The sequence below is a fragment of the Mesoplodon bidens genome (assembly GCF_964165515.1).
Source record: "Mesoplodon bidens genome assembly, chromosome: 8".
Taxonomy (NCBI): Eukaryota; Metazoa; Chordata; class Mammalia; order Artiodactyla; family Ziphiidae; genus Mesoplodon; species Mesoplodon bidens.
The window spans coordinates 31,755,055-31,772,785 of record NC_138165.1 but is presented as its reverse complement, the minus strand read 5'-3'; the positions used below and the strand labels follow the sequence as shown (position 1 = coordinate 31,772,785).

The 17,731-nt window shown below is 37.7% G+C and overlaps 1 protein-coding gene and 1 pseudogene across 3 annotated transcripts in view; one reads left to right on the top strand and one right to left on the bottom strand.

Annotated features, from left to right (window-relative positions):
• Positions 1–17,731, top strand: part of XIRP2 (xin actin binding repeat containing 2) — a gene marked incomplete at both ends in the record, with an annotated part of 304,793 nt that overhangs the window by 25,777 nt on the left and 261,285 nt on the right. The window lies entirely within an intron of this gene.
• LOC308621476 (signal peptidase complex catalytic subunit SEC11C-like) lies at positions 15,688–16,233 on the bottom strand (annotated as a pseudogene). Its single transcript has one exon. The product of its transcript is annotated as a signal peptidase complex catalytic subunit SEC11C-like (transcript).

Here is a 17,731-nt window from a genome sequence, read left to right as displayed (position 1 = left end):
GGCGGAAGAGTAAGACGTGGAGATCACCTTCCTCCCCACAGATACATCAGAAATACATCTACCTGTGGAACAACTCCTACAGAACACCTACTGAACACTGGCAGAAGACCTCAGACTTCCCAAAAGTCAAGAAACTCCCCCATGTACCTGGGTAGGGCAAAAGGAAAAAAGAAAAAACAGAGACAAAAGAATAGGGACGGGACCTGCACCACTGGGAGGGAGCTGTGAAGGAGGAAAGGTTTCCACACACTAGGAAGCCCCTTCGCGGGCGGAGACTGTGGGTGGCGGAGCGGGGGAGCTTCAGAGCCATGGAGAAGAGTGCAGCAACAGGGGTGCGGAGGGCAAAGCAGAGATTCCTGCACAGAGGAGAGATTCCCGCACAGAGGATAGGCGCCGACCAGCACTTACCAGCTCGAGAGGCTTCTCTGCTCACCCGCCGGGCAGGCGGGGCTGGGAGCTGAGGCTCGGGCTTCAGTCGGAGTGCAGGGAGAGGACTGGGGTTGGCGGAGTGAACACAGCCTGAAGGGGCTATTGCGCCCGAGCCAGACGGGAGGGAGTCCGGAAAAAGTCTGGAGTTGCCAAAGAGACGAGACTTTTTCTTCCCTCTTTGTTTCCTGGTGCGTGAGGAGAGGGTTTTAAGAGCACCGCTTAAAGGAGCTCCAGAGACGGGCGCTAGCCTCGGCTATCAGCGCGGACCACAGAGACGGGCATGAGGTGCTAAGGCTGCTGCTGCTGCCACCAAGAAGCCTGTGTGCAAGCACAGGTTACTGTCCACACCTCCCCTCCAGGGAGCCTGTGCAGCTCGCCACTGCCAAGGTCCCGGGATCCAGGGACAACTTCCCCGGGAAAACACACGGCACGCCTTGGGCTGGTGCAACGTCACGCCGGCCTCTGCCGCCGCAGGCTCGCCCCGCATCCATACCCCTCCCTCCCCCCGGCCTGAGTGAGCCAGAGCCCCTGAGTCAGCGGCTCCTTTAACCCTGTCCTGTCTGAGCGAAGAACAGACGCCCTCAGGCGACCTACACGCAGAGGCGGGTCCAAACCCAAAACTGAAACCCGGGAGCTGTGCAAACAAAGAAGAGAAAGGGAAATTTCTCCCAGCAGCCTCAGGAGCTGCGGATTAAATCTCCACAATCAACTTGATGTACCCTGCATCTGTGGAACACCTGAATAGACAACAGATCATCCCAAATTGAGGAGGTGGACTTTGGCAGCAACAATATATATATATATTTTTTCCCCTTTTTCTCTTTTTATGACTGTGTATGTGTATGCTTCTGTGTGTGATTTTGTCTGTATAGCTTTGCTTTTACCATGTGTCCTCAGGTTCTGTCTGTCCTTTTTTTTTCTTTTTTTTTAGTATACTTTTTAGCACTTGTTATCATTGGTGGGTTTGTTTTTTGCTGAGGTTTCTCTCTTCTTTCTTTCTTTCTTTTTTTTATTTAAAAAATTTTTAATACTTATTTTTCTATTTTTTATTTTAATTATTTTATTTTCTGTCACTTTATTTTATCTCTTTCATTCTTTCTTCCTTTTCTTCTCCCTTTTATTCTGAGCCGTGTGGATGACAGGCTCTTTGTGCTCCACCCACGCATCAGGGCTGTGCCTCTGAGGTGCAAGAGCCAAGTTCAGGACATTGGTCCACAAGAGACCTCCCAGCTCCATGTAATATCAAACAGCAAAAATCTCCCAGAGATCTCCAGCTCAACGCCAAGACCCAGCTCCACTCAACAACCAGCAAGCTACAGTGCTGGACACCCTATACCAAAAAACTAGCAAGATAGGAACATAACCCCACCCATTAGCAGAGAGGCTGCCTAAAATCATAATACGGTCACAGACACCCAAAAACACACCACCAGACGTGGACCTGCCCACCAGAAAGACAAGATCCAGCCTCATCCACCAGAACACAGGCACTAGTCCCCTCCACCAGGAAGCCTACACAACCCACTGAACCAACCTTAGCCACTGGGGACAGACACCAAAAACAATGGGAACTACGAGCCTGCAGCCTGTGAAAAGGAGACCCCAAACACAGTAAGTTAAGCAAAATAGGAAGACAGGGAAACACACAGCAGATGAAGGAGCAAGATAAAAACCCACCAGACCTAACTAATGAGGAGGAAACAGGCAGTCTACCTGAAAAAGAATTCAGAATAATGATAGTAAAGATGATCCAAAATTTTGGAAATAGAATGGAGAAAACACAAGAAACGTTTAACAAGGACCTAGAAGAACTAAAGAGCAAACAAACAATGATGAACAACACAATAAATGAAATTTAAAATTCTTTAGAAGGGATCAATAGCAGAATAACTGAAGCAGAAGAACGGATAAGTGACCTGGAAGATAAAATAGTGGAAATAACTAATGCAGAGCAGAATAAAGAAAAAAGAATGAAAAGAATTGAGGACAGACTCAGAGACCTCTGGAACAACATTAAACTCACCAACATTCGAACTATAGGGGTCCCAGAAGAAGAAGAGAAAAAGAAAGGTACTAAGAAAATATTTGAAGAGATTATAGTTGAAAACTTCCCTAATATGGGAAAGGAAATAGTTAACCAAGTCCAGGAAGCACAGAGAGTCCCATACAGGATAAATCCAAGGAGAAACACACCAAGACATATTAATCAAACTATCAAAAATTAAATACAAAGAAAAAGTATTAAAAGCAGCAAGGGAAAAGCAACAAATAATATACAAGGGAATCCCCATAAGGTTAACAGCTGATCTTTCAGCAGAAACTCTGCAAGCCAGAAGGGAGTGGCGGGACATATTTAAACTGGTGAAAGGGAAAAACCTACAGCCAAGATTACTCTACCCAGCAAGGATCTCATTCAGATTCGGAGGAGAAATTAAAACCTTTACAGAAAAGCAAAAACTAAGAGAATTCAGCACCACCAAACCAGCTTTACAACAAATGCTAAAGGAATTTCTCCAGGCAGGAAACACAAGAGAAAGAAAAGACCTACAATAACAAACCCAAAACAATTAAGAAAATGGTAACAGGAACATACATATCTATAATTACCTTAAATGTAAATGGATTAAACGCTCCAACCAAAAGACATAGACTGGCTGAATGGATACAAAAACAAGACCTGTATATGTGCTTTCCACAAGAGACCCACTTCAGACCTAGGGACACATACAGACTGAAAGTGAGGGGATGGAAAAAGATATTCCATGCAAATGGAAGTCAGAAGAAAGCTGGAGTAGCAATTCTCATATCAGACAAAATAGATGTTAAAACAAAGACTATTATAAGAGAAAAAGAAGGACACTAATAATGATCAAGGGATCAATCCAAGAAGAAGATATAACAATTGTAAATATTTATGCACCCAACATAGGAGCACCTCAATACATGAGGTAAATGCTAACAGCCATAAAAGGGGAAATTGACAGTAACACAATCATAGTAGGGGACTTTAACACACCACTTTCACCAATGGACAGATCATCCAAAATGAAAATAACTAAGGAAACACAAGCTTAAATGATACATTAAACAATATGGACTTAAGTAATATTTATAGGACATTCCATCCAAAAACAACAGAATACACTTTCTTCTCAAGTGCTCATGGAACATTCTCCAGGATAAATCATATCTTGGATCACAATCAAGCCTTGGTAAATTTAAGAAAATTGAAATCATATCAAGTATCTTTTCTGACCACAACACTATGAGACTAGATATCAATTACAGGAAAAAATCTGCAAAAAATACAAACACATGGAGGCTAAACAATACACTACTTAATAACCAAGAGATCACTGCAGAAATCAAAGAGGAAACCAAAAAAATACCTAGAAACAAATGACAATGAAAACACGATGACCCAAAACCTATGGGATGCAGCAAAAGCAGTTCTAAGAGGGAAGTTTATAGCAATACAATCCTATCTTAAGAAATAAGAAACATCCCAAATAAACAACCTAACCTTATACCTAAAGCAATTAGAGAAAGAAGAACAAAAAAACCCCTGCAAAGTTAGCAGAAGGAAATAAATCATAAAGATCAGATCAGAAATAAATGAAGGAAACATTAGCAAAGATCAATAAAACTAAAAGCTGGTTCTTTGAGAAGATAAAAAAAGTTGATAAACCATTAGCCAGACTCATCAAGAAAAAAAGGCAAAAGACTCAAATCAATTGAATTAGAATTGAAAAAGGAGAAGTAACAACAGGCACTGCAGAAATACAAAGGATCATGAAAGATTACTACAAGCAACTCTATGCCAATAAAATGGACAACCTGAAAGAAATGGACAAATTCTCAGAAATGCACAACCTTCTGAGACTGAATCAGGAAGAAACAGAAAATATGAACAGCCCAATCACAAACACTGATATTGAAACTGTGGTTAAAAATCTTGCAACAAACAAAAGCCCAGGACCAGCTGCCTTCACAGGAGAATTCTATCAAACATTTAGAGAAGAGCTAACACCTATCCTTCTCAAACTCTTCCAAAATATAGCAGAGGGAGGAATACTCCCAAACTCATTCTATGAGGCCACCATCACCCTGATACCAAAACCAGACAAAGATGTCACAAAGAAAGAAAACTACAGGCCAATATCACTGATTAACATAGATGCAAAAATCCTCAACAAAGTACTTACAAACAGAATCTAACAGCACATTAAAAGGATCATACACCATGATCAAGTGGGGTTTATCCCAGGAATGCAAGGATTTTTCAATATACGCAAATCAATCAATGTGAAATACCATATTAACAAATTGAAGGAGTAAAACCATATTATCATCTCCATAGATGCAGAAAAAGCTTTCGACAAAATTCAACACCCATTTATGATAAAAACCCTCCAGAAAGTAGGCATAGAGCGAACTTTCCTCAACATAATAAAGTCCATATATGACAAACCCACAGCCAACATCGTCCTCAATGGTGAAAAGCTGAAACTATTTCCAGTAAGATCAGGAACAAGACAAGGTTGCCCACTCTCACCACTGTTACTCAACATAGTTTTGGAAGTTTTAGCCACAGCACTCAGAGAAGAAAAAGAAGTAAAAGGAATCCAAATCAGAAAAGAAGAAGTAAAGATGTCACTGTTTGCAGATGACATGATACTATACATAGAGAATCCTAAAGATGCTACCAGAAAACTACTAGAGCTAATCAATGAATTTGGTAAAGTAGCAGGATACAAAATTAATGCACAGAAATCTCTTGCATTCCGGTACACTAATGATGAAAAATCTAAGAGTGAAATTAAGAAAGCACTCCCATTTACCATTGCAGAAACTAACACACCATTGTAAAGCAATTATACTCCAATAAAGATGTTAATAAATAAATAAATAAATAAAATAGCTACCGTTCCAGTCTGCTACTACCTGTCATTTTCATCATTGCCATTAAAGGGAATGTTGAGCAGAAGTGTCTACTTTATTGAGGCATTCAAAGGACGCAAGAGGCCAACTGCAGTAATCTCTGCTGTTATTACAAATACCCAGATCAATCTGCCTTATGAAATAGAGTCCTCTTATTCAGTGGCAACTCTATCTTCTAAATCCACGTTAACCTAGCGTTGTATTTGGCAGGACAGAGTCATATTTTCAGTTGGCATCATTTTACTATTCAAGCTTTGTGCAGAATTTTTCCGTGACATGAGTTATTGTAAGTGTTTACTTTCTGCCAAAGAAATACAATCTCATTGTCTAAGAATATACTCAGTGAGCAGACCATAGAGCAGAGGAAACATCAGCCCTGCACAATGTTTTTCATGCTTAAAATGTATCCCAGAAGTCTACAAATAAATAAAATAGCAGCTGTCCATTGACCCAGCAGGCTCAATGCACCAGTCATAATATAGTCAGCAATAGCTCGAAACCCTGAGAACATGGTTTATTTTAAATAGTCTACTCTCAGTTGTTCCTGGTAATGGGAGGAAAAGATGGGCATGGCTCATTAAGTTGAAAATATAATTTTAAAAGACTCATGTGTACTATTAGTTTGAGATGTTTTCTTCCTCATGTTATTTTCTGGAGTTGTTTTCAAATAGGAAAACGAATATTTTAGTCTTTTTGTTGCTCTTCACTAGTATAGACTTTAAATCTAGGGATTACAATTAATTATTAAAGAAATGATCAGAGTAGAAACAACAGGGGAAAAAAGGCAGCTGAGGGGTAAGATAAGAACTACTTTAGGTTTATCAGTCCAATTTCCAATTTAAGTAAAATATTGGTTTCCTATTGCTGCTATAACAAATTACCTCAAATTAAATGGCTTAAACAATACAAATTTTTCATCTTACAACTCTAGAGGTCAGAAATCCTACATGAGTCTCATTGGGATAAAATCAAAGTATTGGCAGGGCTGCATTCCTTACTGGAGACCTCTTTTCTCCAGAAAACAACCCCATCTTCCCTGATTGCCCTCAGGTGCTCCACTGGTCTCTGATGCCCTACTCTTTGCTTGGTTATTTTGCAGTCCATACTTTTGGCTAAAATAATGCTCAAGGGAAGCAATAGTCATAATTCTGTAAGAGAAGTTCAGGAGGGCTAACTAAAGCCCTTCTATCCCTGGCCATCCTGTTCTTCTCCTTAGCTTGTTTCACACATACCAAGTTGGTGCACAATGCACTACACAAACATCTTCCGTAACGTCTCAGTTATGGAACAGGAAAGGGCCCTGTGCTCTTGGATTTTCCTCTCATTTATCTCACACTCATCCATAGGCTTATTCCTAGGTGGAGGAAACGTGCATCTACTACTCCATTTTCCTCTGCTTTCTTCTTTTCCCCACTGACTCCAAGATCTGTAACTTAAATAGCTGTCTTTTTTCAAGAAGCATCCTCTTAAGCTTAATAACAAGAAGAGCCTCTTGAATTAAATTGCAAGTAATAGCAACCAACTCAAAAAAACTAAGAAAATTGGGTGCTCAGAGAAGGGTTAAACCATCAGCTAATAGTCCAGGAAATTATGCAATTGAACATCATGAACTACTGTAAATAGGTCATTGAATTCTGCCAGATCTCCTTCTCTCTCATTTCCTCTCCCTCCCTATCCAGATATTTTTCCTTCCCAATAATGTCAGTTCAGTTTTTTATCAGTGTGAACCATCTTCCCCACATGCTGGGGAATATGGCATCTATCCTGTTCATCATGATCATCATGCTGGGAAACACAACCTCCTTCACTCAGCACCTCAGTTTTACATTTTACAATATTTTCCAACATAGAAAGACTGAGTCACAGTTCCACTTTAAAAATCTAGAAAATATTTACTGGTTTGACGTTGATTGAACATTCAGTGCAGCACTAATCAGATGTGGCTGGGGGGAGGGTCAGATAAGAGCATGACTACCAATTTCTCTCTCCCAGAAGACATTCCCAGAGAAGAGGAAATCACTGTGAGAAAAGTTAACCCAAGATCATTGCCATCATTTAAGAATCTGGGTGTCCTTTGTTCCATTTCCTTTATAGAATTAAAATGACCTGAAATTTTTGCTCTCCAAAATGTTTAGCTTACATATTCTGTTTACACAAGAAATAGAAACAACTGGTGGAATAGAATGCTAGTGAACTTTCCTCACCTCTCATCTTTCAGCCAAATATAAGTACAGGTCAGCAGGGCTATTCATGAATGAGAACAATTCTGGATGATCAGCATAAGGCCGAGGGTCCGTAGGGGGAATCACCCTTGGGAGACTTTATTATCTTGACACAAGTTCCTTACAGTTGTGGAATTAGACTAGTGGAAGTTCCCTAGAATTTCCATGATTCAATATAAACAGATAGTGGAGAAATTTGCTCTAGTTCTCAAATACTAGAGATCAGCATAAAGCCTTTGTAAATACTCTATATCAGAGTGATCCCCCAACCAGCAGCTACAGCATCACACGTGAACTTGTTAGAAATACAAATTGGGGGACCCTAACCACCTATTAAGTCAGAAACTCGGACTAGGGTTAGCAATCTGCATCTTAAAAAGCCCTCCAGGTGATTCTGATGCATGCTAAAATTTAAGAACCACTGCTCTATAATAAGCTATAGTTAGGCCAGATAAGGCACGTTTTCACTTGAACATATCTCCTTATTAAGTGAGGGCTATGGTCCTTAGAAATATAGCATTTTGGGGATCCTTCCCTATTTATCTGCTGTCCTCAAAAACCCTGCTTCCAGTTATACTGATAAGAATTCTGAAAAGTAAAGATCATCTCAGGGGTTTAAATCTGACTTTCCAGGGTACCTCTGAAAGGCTCTAGTCAAAAGCCTTAATTAGCCTGTACTTGCTTCTCTTTTTAGATTGACAGATATCCATTATTGGAGATTGTGGTATTACTGGAGTAATATTGTGAGTGAGTCTTTATAGTATTATTAGATTATGGTGATTTTAGAATTGTGAAAGTATTATTAAAAAGTGTTTCTGACTACTTATTTATTGAAACCAGTGCTCTTTTTGGTTTTTCTTTTCTTGTTTTACTCTATATTTGATATTTTTAAAATAAAAATTCACCAGCATATCTCTTCCTTAATCTCTTATGTTGTTTTTGCTGATTTCTGGGAAGAAATGGTGGTTTGAACATATTTGGAGATGTACTTCTTTGTTTCTTCTGACCTTCTTACTTTGGGTTTCTTACATCAGATGACTTCCTGAGTCAAGTCATTTAAAACATCTTTTGAATTCATTCTTTTCAAATGAAAAAATGATTCTCAGGCTGACATGGGAATATTATAAAAATAGAGAGAAAAGTGTGGTCCTCACCCAAGACCAAATTAAATTAGAATAATTAGTGGTTGAGATACAGAGAATTATTATAATTTAACAATGTCCAAATAATGACTGCATATAGCTAAGGTTGAGACCCACTGATAATGGATTTTCCCTCATATCCAAGTTCCTCAGAACATAGTTTCAGAGGTATTATACTAGATTCTAGTTTTTTTGTGTTGCTGATGGAAATTTTTCAGATTTGAATAGGACATCAGCAACATGGGTTATAGATAGATTATGTTTAACATAAGGCACCTCCATTTATTTTTAACTTGATGCATAATGGCACCTGTTAGTTTCCCATAGAGCATATTTCAGAAGTAAGGGCAATCTGACCACAACATGGAACACACCACTTCCCACCAGTCTTGACTCTGCTGATTAGCTGGCCAGATTTCCTTCCTGAAATGAGGTATTGATCACGAAAAAAGTCTTTTTTTAATTGTCATTGCTGATATTGTTATATCTGCTACTGAGAATGGAAGTCAGTTGTAGACAGCTTGGATTTCTATTTATAGCAACATATTTCAATAAGTTCATGGAAGACACAATAGGTGCACAATAAATTGTTGAATGAGTAGTTTAACGATTGATATATGTCAATATGGAAATTGTTTTGAGATAAAGAAATTAAATTGTATGAAGGTAATTTATGTGTATTGTTTTGTTGTTTGGATAGATCCATTTGAATTAGAAACATGGAAAATAGTATCTGAATACACTTTTCACTGACATTAATATAGTTTACCAATGATATTAGTAATTCGTTTTAATTTCTAAATTCCAGGCTTCATATCTCTAAAATGATGATCTCTTAAAATTGCAGTAGAAGCCCTTCTACTTTTCTTGTACTACTGCTGCTCTTTTTTCTTCTATTCCAGATTTTATAGGCAGAGTTGTATTATCTCAGGACCTTCCTGTTGGAAAAAGATATGTCAAAATGAGTTGTCTGTGTTATGTACACATTTTGAGGATAGTTAGTTGTGTTAGTTTGTACTGGTTATGTAAGCTTTTAGACCTCAAATTTCTTAGCTGTTGAGTAGAAAAAGTGGGCAAGATGACCACTAATTTCAGAAGGCAGGAAGGATTTGGGCAGTAGGGCACAGGCAGGATGAAAATATAATGCAGTGTTTCTTCACCAGGAAGGCAAAAACAAATCATAGTGTCATGTTATAAACTCAGTGAGGATAACTAAAAGTTAAGAAAGTAGCAAAATATTGAAAAAGAAGATTTTTGAAAAAAGAAATAGGACTGGTGAAGGTCAAATAAGGTTAAATACTAAGGTGAAGACTAAGCAAAGGACCTGGTACTTGTAATTGTAATGCAGTTATATCTGGAGACCAACATGAATGGACAAAATTTTGCCCTTGGTGTGCCTCTTACTTTGAAGTGGTTCATTCACATACAGTAGAGTGTACAGATTTCAAGTGTGCATCTTGGTTGATTTTTACTTTTTTTTTTTTGCGGTACGCGGGCCTCTCACTGTTGCGGCCTCTCCCGTTGCGGAGCACAGGCTCCAGACGCGCAGGCTCAGCGGCCATGGCTCACGGGCCGAGCCGCTCCACGGCATGTGGGATCTTCCCAGACCGGGACACGAACCCGTGTCCCCTGCATCGGCAGGCGGACTCTTAACCACTGCGCCACCAGGGAAGCCCTTGGTTGATTTTTACATGGGTGTATTTCCATTCACCCATTTAAGCATTACTCAGACAAAGATTTCACCTCAAAAGCTTCCCTCATGCTCCTTAGTAGTCAATGACACCCTCCCCAGAGTTAACAACTATTATGACTTCTATCATAATAGATTAGTTGTCTGTGTTCTTAAACTTCATATGAATGGAATCACGCAGTTTGTGTTCTTTTGTGTTTGGCCTCTTTCCCTCAACATAATTTTTCTGAGCTTTGTCCATGTCATTGTGTGTAAAAGTGGTGTGTATGTTTTTCTTGCCAAGTTGTATTCTGTTTTATAAGTATTCTGCAAGTTGTTTATCCATTCTCCTATTGGTGTACATTTGAGCTGTTTTCATTCTGTGACTATTTTATTAAGTTTTTGAATTAAACTGCTAGGAGTATTTTTATACATGAATTTTCATAGACATATGCACATTGATCTTGGATAGGAGTAGAAATGTTGGCACATTTGCTTGCTTATGTTTAGCTTTAATGGGTTCAGCCAAAGAGTTCTTCAAAGTGATTGAACTTATTTACATTTCCACTATCAATGTATGAGAGTTCTAATTACTTAATATCCTTGCCATTATTTATGTCTTTCAGAATTTTTAATGTTAGCCATTCAAGTGGATGTGTACTGCTCTAATTATGCTTTTATTTGCAGTCCCCTGATGCCTAATGATGTTGACCAACTTGTCAATGTTGATTAGCCATACGGAGATCTAATTTTGTGTAATGTCAGTTCAAGCCTGCTGCCCATCATTTTAAGTTGGTTTTTGTCTTTTTTTATTTGTAGCATTTTTATATATATACTAGGTATAAGTCATTTGTCAGATTTCCATCTCCCATCTCCCTGTTTGTGCCTTGCATATTTGCATTCCTAATAATGTCTTTTGCTTATCAGAATTGCTTTATTTTAATGAAGTCTAATCTATAAGTTCTTACTTTAATGTTCTGTTCCAGAAATATTTACCTACCCCAATATTATAATGTTCCAGTGTTTTCTTTTAGAGGCTTTATTACTTTCAGATACATGGTTCAATTTGAATTAATTTTTGTGTATGGTATAAGGTGGAGGTCAAGACTTTTTTTTTTCCTATGTGGGCATCTATTTGCTCCAGCACCATTGCTGAAATGACCACTCCCACCCCTTGACATATACTGAAGTGTTGTGGCACATTTGATAAAAATCAAGTTATCCTCCACATTTGGATCTATTTCTGGACTCACTATTTCATTCCTTTGGCCTATTTGTCTATCCACACACTAATACCACACTGTCTTCATTATTGTATCTTTACAATAAATATTAGAACCTAGTGAACTTCCTCAATTTAGTTCTTCCTCTTCAAGATTGTCTTGGCTATACTAATCCCTTTATGTTTGCATTTAAGTTTATAGAATCAGTCTGTTAACTTACAGACATGTGCATACATACACACACCCCACTTCTGGAATTTTAATTGATATACATTAAAACTATATGTCAATTTAGGGGGAATTTACACCTATAAATGTTGAATCTTCCAATTCTGTAACATAAAACATCTCTAGCTATTTAGGTCTTTTAAACTTTTTCTCAGTAATATTTTGTATTTTTCAGTGTAGGTATCTAGCATATCATTATTTAGATTTATTCCTATGTGTTTGATATTTCTCAAGCTATTTGTGAATAGTACTTTTAAATTTCATTATCATGTTATTAATTATTCCATTGTTGTTTTAAAGATACAAGTCCCTTTATATTTTGTGGGTGTTTTTTTGCTTTGTTTTTGTTTTTACTATTTTTCATGTTGCAAACATAATACATGTTTATTACAGAATTTTGAAAATCACAGAAGTATAGAGACAGATCTTAAGGTGGCCCCAATAATCTCTGTCTTCTGGTGTTCAAGCCCTTGAGTGAGGGTAGGACCTGTGATTTGCTTGTAATCAATAGAATGTGGCAAAAGTCAAAGATGTCACTCCCATGATTATGTTACATTGTGTAAGACTTTGTTCTGCTAGAGTCTCTCTCTGTTGCTTGCTTTGAAGAAGAAAGCCTCCATGAAGTAAGTGGAGAAGCCCAGGTAGCATGGAATTGCAGGCAGTCTCAAAGAGGATGGTGGCCTCCAGCAAAAAACTAAAACCCTCAGTTCTTCAGCTCCAAAAGAATGAATTTTGCCAACAAACTAAAGGATCTTGGAAGTAGATCTTTACCCCAGTTGAACCTCTGATGAGAATGCAGTCCTGGCTGACACCCTAATTGCAGCCAGCTGAGACCTTGAAGCAGGAACCCAGTTAATCCCTGCCCAGACTTCTGACGTACAGAAACTGAGAGATAATAAATGTGAGCTGCTTTAAGGTGAAAATTTTATGATAATTTGTTACCTAGCACTAAAAAATGAACACAAAAAACATACAAATAAAGTATAAACATTGGTCCCTTATAACATAGCTTTGTTACCTACAGCTACAGCTTCTTCCACTTTCCTCTTAAAAATGCATGAATTGTGTATGAATACTTCAAAAGTCAGCGTTTGTCAAATATGAGATAATAAATAAGCATATCCTTGAGTGACAATGTGTCTTTAGAGACATTTTCCCTAAATTATGAAATGTTATCTTAAGACATTTGCAGAGGAGTTCCATTATAATTGAGGGCATGAATGACCCCGAAACTATGATTGTGTTAATGAAGTCTTTTGAATTCATTACAAAATGTTAAGAAATGTCTAGGTCTTCCCTGGTGGTGCAGTGGTTGAGAGTCCGCCTGCCAATGCAGGGGACACGGGTTCGTGCCCCGGTCCAGGAAGATCCCACATGCCGCGGACTAGGCCCGTGAGCCATGGCCACTGAGCCTGCACGTCCAGAGCCTGTGCTCCGCAACAGCAGAAGCCACAGCAGTGAGAGGCCCACATACCAAAAAAAAAAAAAAGTCTAATAGGTGGTAATAGCAACTATTCTAGTTAGTAAATGAGTCTGTTATGTGGGAAAATGGTGATTACATAATGTTATAAAATTCAATATCTAAAACCACATGTAAAATATATTTTCAACTATGCAAAATAGTAGGTCATCAGATAAATAGCAGATAGAATTACAGATAGCTAGAAAGAGTGAAGGACTGGAAAGAATAGTATGAACATGCTAACCATATTCATGTATGAGTCTTTGAATGTTAGAATTTTTAGTGATTTTTATATTTCTCTTTATGCTTATCTATCTTTTTAAAATTTTCTACATGTTTTTCTTATATTCCCAATTAGAAATTATTTGAAAAAGAAATGATCAATAGAACACGTATTCTATAAAAAGAAGAAATCATAAAAACATACTAGTTTAAGTTATTCCAGGGCAATTATATCTTACTTTGAGTAGAGAACCTTGCCAAATATTTTCACCTTGGATACCAATCTTTACTAGAAGATACTACTAATTACATGGCACTAGTCTGGTGATAAAGATATAATAAAGGAGCAGCAATAAAACATCTTCCTCTGACTCTTTCTGTCTTCTCTGTGAAAATTCTAACCCTTCAAGTTCCTCCCAGTTAATACAGAAATTCTCCAGAAAAATATGTTCTCTTCAATAGTCAGTAGGTCCTCAGCTTGCTGTATCTGTGCTGCTATAAAACTGTCACAAGCACCCATGCCCTAGCAAAGCTTCCAAAGCTGCCAGAAGGCTCCATAGCCATGCAGAGTCAAATCCCTCTTCATATTACTTCTCTTTGACAAGAAACTCCCCTGACTCAGTTCAGGCTTTAAAAAACCCCTAATCCTCTTGGGCATTTTTCAGTCCTAGGACAAACATAGCTTTAGAGGTCATGCAAAGACCCCTGAAACAATATTGTCTTTAATTTGTGTAGCCCTTAAAAATATATAGCATGCTTTTACATATACTGTCTCACTTTATATTTATGAAAAACTTCAAAGGTCACATAAATGCATTGCCTAATAATATCATTCTTTCCACCCCCTATATAAGCAAAAGGTCCTTTGCAACTATAGTCAGTCCAAGGACACACAGCTAGTAAGTGATAGAGCCAGAACTCAAATAAGCTGCCAAGTTCCATATTGTTCATTATGCTCTTTCCATAAAAATATTGTACAATCTCGCCACAAACATCAAATTCTATGTATTATTTAAAGAGCATTGTGATTATGCATATTTTATAAACTAGTACTGCTAAATAGTTCCTAAGAGGAGACAGGAAATGTTAAAATCATTACTTTCAAAATATGATCTTTTCATTGAAAAATTCTGTATTTCACTTGTATTAGAAAAGATATTCAGTATCAGATATTTTTAAAATGCAAAATAAATGCCTTGAAGAGGGACTGTTTTCAATATTAAGCTCCACAGCATCAACCAAATTGCTGACATAAGTGTTAAAAATAGTTCACATCAAAATATTACCAATTAAATTGAAATTCTCAAATGGCATCTCTTGTGCTAGTAATGAAAACATCAAAATATACATGAATCATCAGGAATAATATCTAACGAAGATGAATAAAATTAAAACATGGTTTCATTAAATTTGAATTCAATACCATTATATACAAATAAATGGCTATCAGATGGAATAATTAAATGTTTTTAATTGAGATATTTCTACAGGAAACATTGTTTCCTTTGTTATTTAGAATAAAAACATTTTCTCTTCAGGTTCACAGGAGAAAAATATCAAAAACGTACCAACTGCAGATCTTCACCATAAGACTGATAACATAATTTAGATATGTTTGTATCACTTTCCTCTTAATTTATTTTTTAAAAAGTAAAAGAAAGATTGTTCATATGATACATAATTCATTTTTAATTTTAAATATAGTAACTCAATATGTAAAATTTTAAAAGCTAGCCGAACCATTCAAAGGTGAAGCCATTTTAGGCGACTGTTATGAAGTAACTCTGCTCTCCCTTTACTCTGTCCTTGCCTGATCAGAGGATTCTTTTGATCTCCACTTTAAAGCTATTTGGAAATACTACTGCCTTCATAGAATCAGACAGAGTACTGATTCTTTGTAATAGTGGACCTGTGGAGGTTTTGGTCATTATGTAACTATTTGTCATGATGTACACTTGACTTTTTTTTTTTCACTGATGAATCATTTATTCGAACAAGACAAAAACGTCTCCACATTGTTTCCTTTTATACAGAAAGTGGAACATTTCAAATATATTAGCTTTTCTCCTTTTCAACAGAATTTATTTCAGTCTGGTCCCAGGAACTGCCTTTCATTTTGGGATTCATGTTTTAGTAACACATATGCACCCATTACAGCCAAAAGAGCATACTTGAATTTTGGGAGTTGTTCATTATAATGGTGAGCATACCAACATATGGTAAAAACCCTCTGGCTCTCCCCATCACATCCTTCTTTTCCAGCCAGTTCTGGCCTTCTTTGTACAAGCCTCTATTGTCAACTTAATTATTACCTCCTTTAGTCAGAAATTTGATGTCTCCATTATCTTTTTTATGAACTTTGATTACTCTGTGAACTGTTGGAATGTCTTGTCCTACTTTAAAAACAACGATTTCACCAGCTCTAACCGGGTCTTTCCGGAGATTTGTCAGGAACAGAAAGAAGGTCGCCCCTGTGGAAGGCTGGCTCCATGCCGCCACTCAGCATCACCATGATGGGACTCTCGCTGCCAGTGAGGACGATCAGGCCTTTCCAGATCATGAGCAATCATGACACAGTCATGACAAAGTTTAAGACCTGGTGATAGAGCTGGCGCTTGTTCATCTTCCTCGGGTCCCCTAAGATGTCCGAGCTGGACGCGGGGAGATGCGACCCTGCGGCGCCCACGTGCACCATGCCGGGGTCTCTGGGGGCCGAGGCGGCCCAAGGGCTCCGGGTGTTACTGACAGCTCACTTGATTTCTTATAGCAAACAACACCCTTCTATTTCAGTTCACAAGAGGGTGGATACCTTCTCAAGTGGGGCATGTGATTCAGTCTGGCCAAAAATGAGCATGGTTGTCCCATATCACAGTGACCGGCTAGTGGTAGGCATATGACTGGGCCTCATTAGGCCAATAAAAATGGTGAATGTCCTGTATTTGTGTGTTTGTAACCTAAATTAGAATTTGTAAAGTCTTTAATTTGAGTCTCTTCTTTTTCACCTATTCTCCAGCTGCTACTCCAAGAGATAAGCTGGGTCATTGATGTGATCTTTAGCCTGGACTTTTCTATCAAGATGATTTTCCTCTAGAGTACAGACTCTTGTTCCATAGTGGGTTTGATTTCATGTCCAGTTCAATTATTTCTAGTTCAGAAATACTCCTCAGCAGGAATCCACACACCCAAAATGTCCTGATACATATAATTGGGTAAAATGGCAAATAATGAGAAGTGAGATATGTATGATGGCAGCCTTTTCTCTTTGACCCTCTGAATTTTTTTCCAACCAAAAAATGAATAATTGGTACAATTAAAGTTGGCATGAAACTTACTGATTTTTTTACACCACATTTTAATCCTTAATTTTTCTTTACTGGTATCTTCCAATTTATTGGTTTTGATGTGTTTTTATTTTCTCTTTTAGTTCAAATTAATGTGTACTACTAATGATTATTTCATTTAAAGTATATGTGTGTTTTAAAACTGTCATTAATTCATTCATATTTCCTTTAAAAAATAAAGACCAATTATGATTTTTTTGTATATTTGGTCAGATCTCCAAAACAAATAATTTTACCTCGTATTTATAAGTTACATGGGAGAAGTCAATATGAGGTCATCTGGGAATGTTAAAAAAGACTATTTCATGCCTGGGCCACTGATAAGAGCTGCCAACACAAGAGCCATTCTGAAATCTGGGATAATCGCTACATTGCATTCCTTCTCAGAAACAGATAGCTTCCAGGAGAGATAGTGGGAGTTAATGTCCATGTCATATGAGAAGAGGGACCAAGAGTTGCCTTTAATAATCATAGCTATATTAATTGCCTGTTACAGGAGCCTAATTCAAACTACCTTAAGAAAAACAGTATATTCATTCATGTAACTCTGATCAAAAACAATAATTAACACATATCATTCAATATATGCTAAGCATAGTTCTAAGTGCTTTATATGCTTTAGCTCATTTTATCTTTACAAATATCCCTATGACCTAGGTGTTATTAGTATTATCATCATCATTCCCCTTTTAGTTTTGAAGCATTCAAGCCATAGAGACATTAGGTAATGTGAATGGGACACAAGAGACAAAAAGCAGCAGAGATGGGATTTGATCACATGCAGCTTGGCTGCAGAGATCATGTACTGACTCCCCAATCTAGAGTGACTCAAATCCTCCTGGTGTCTGAGGT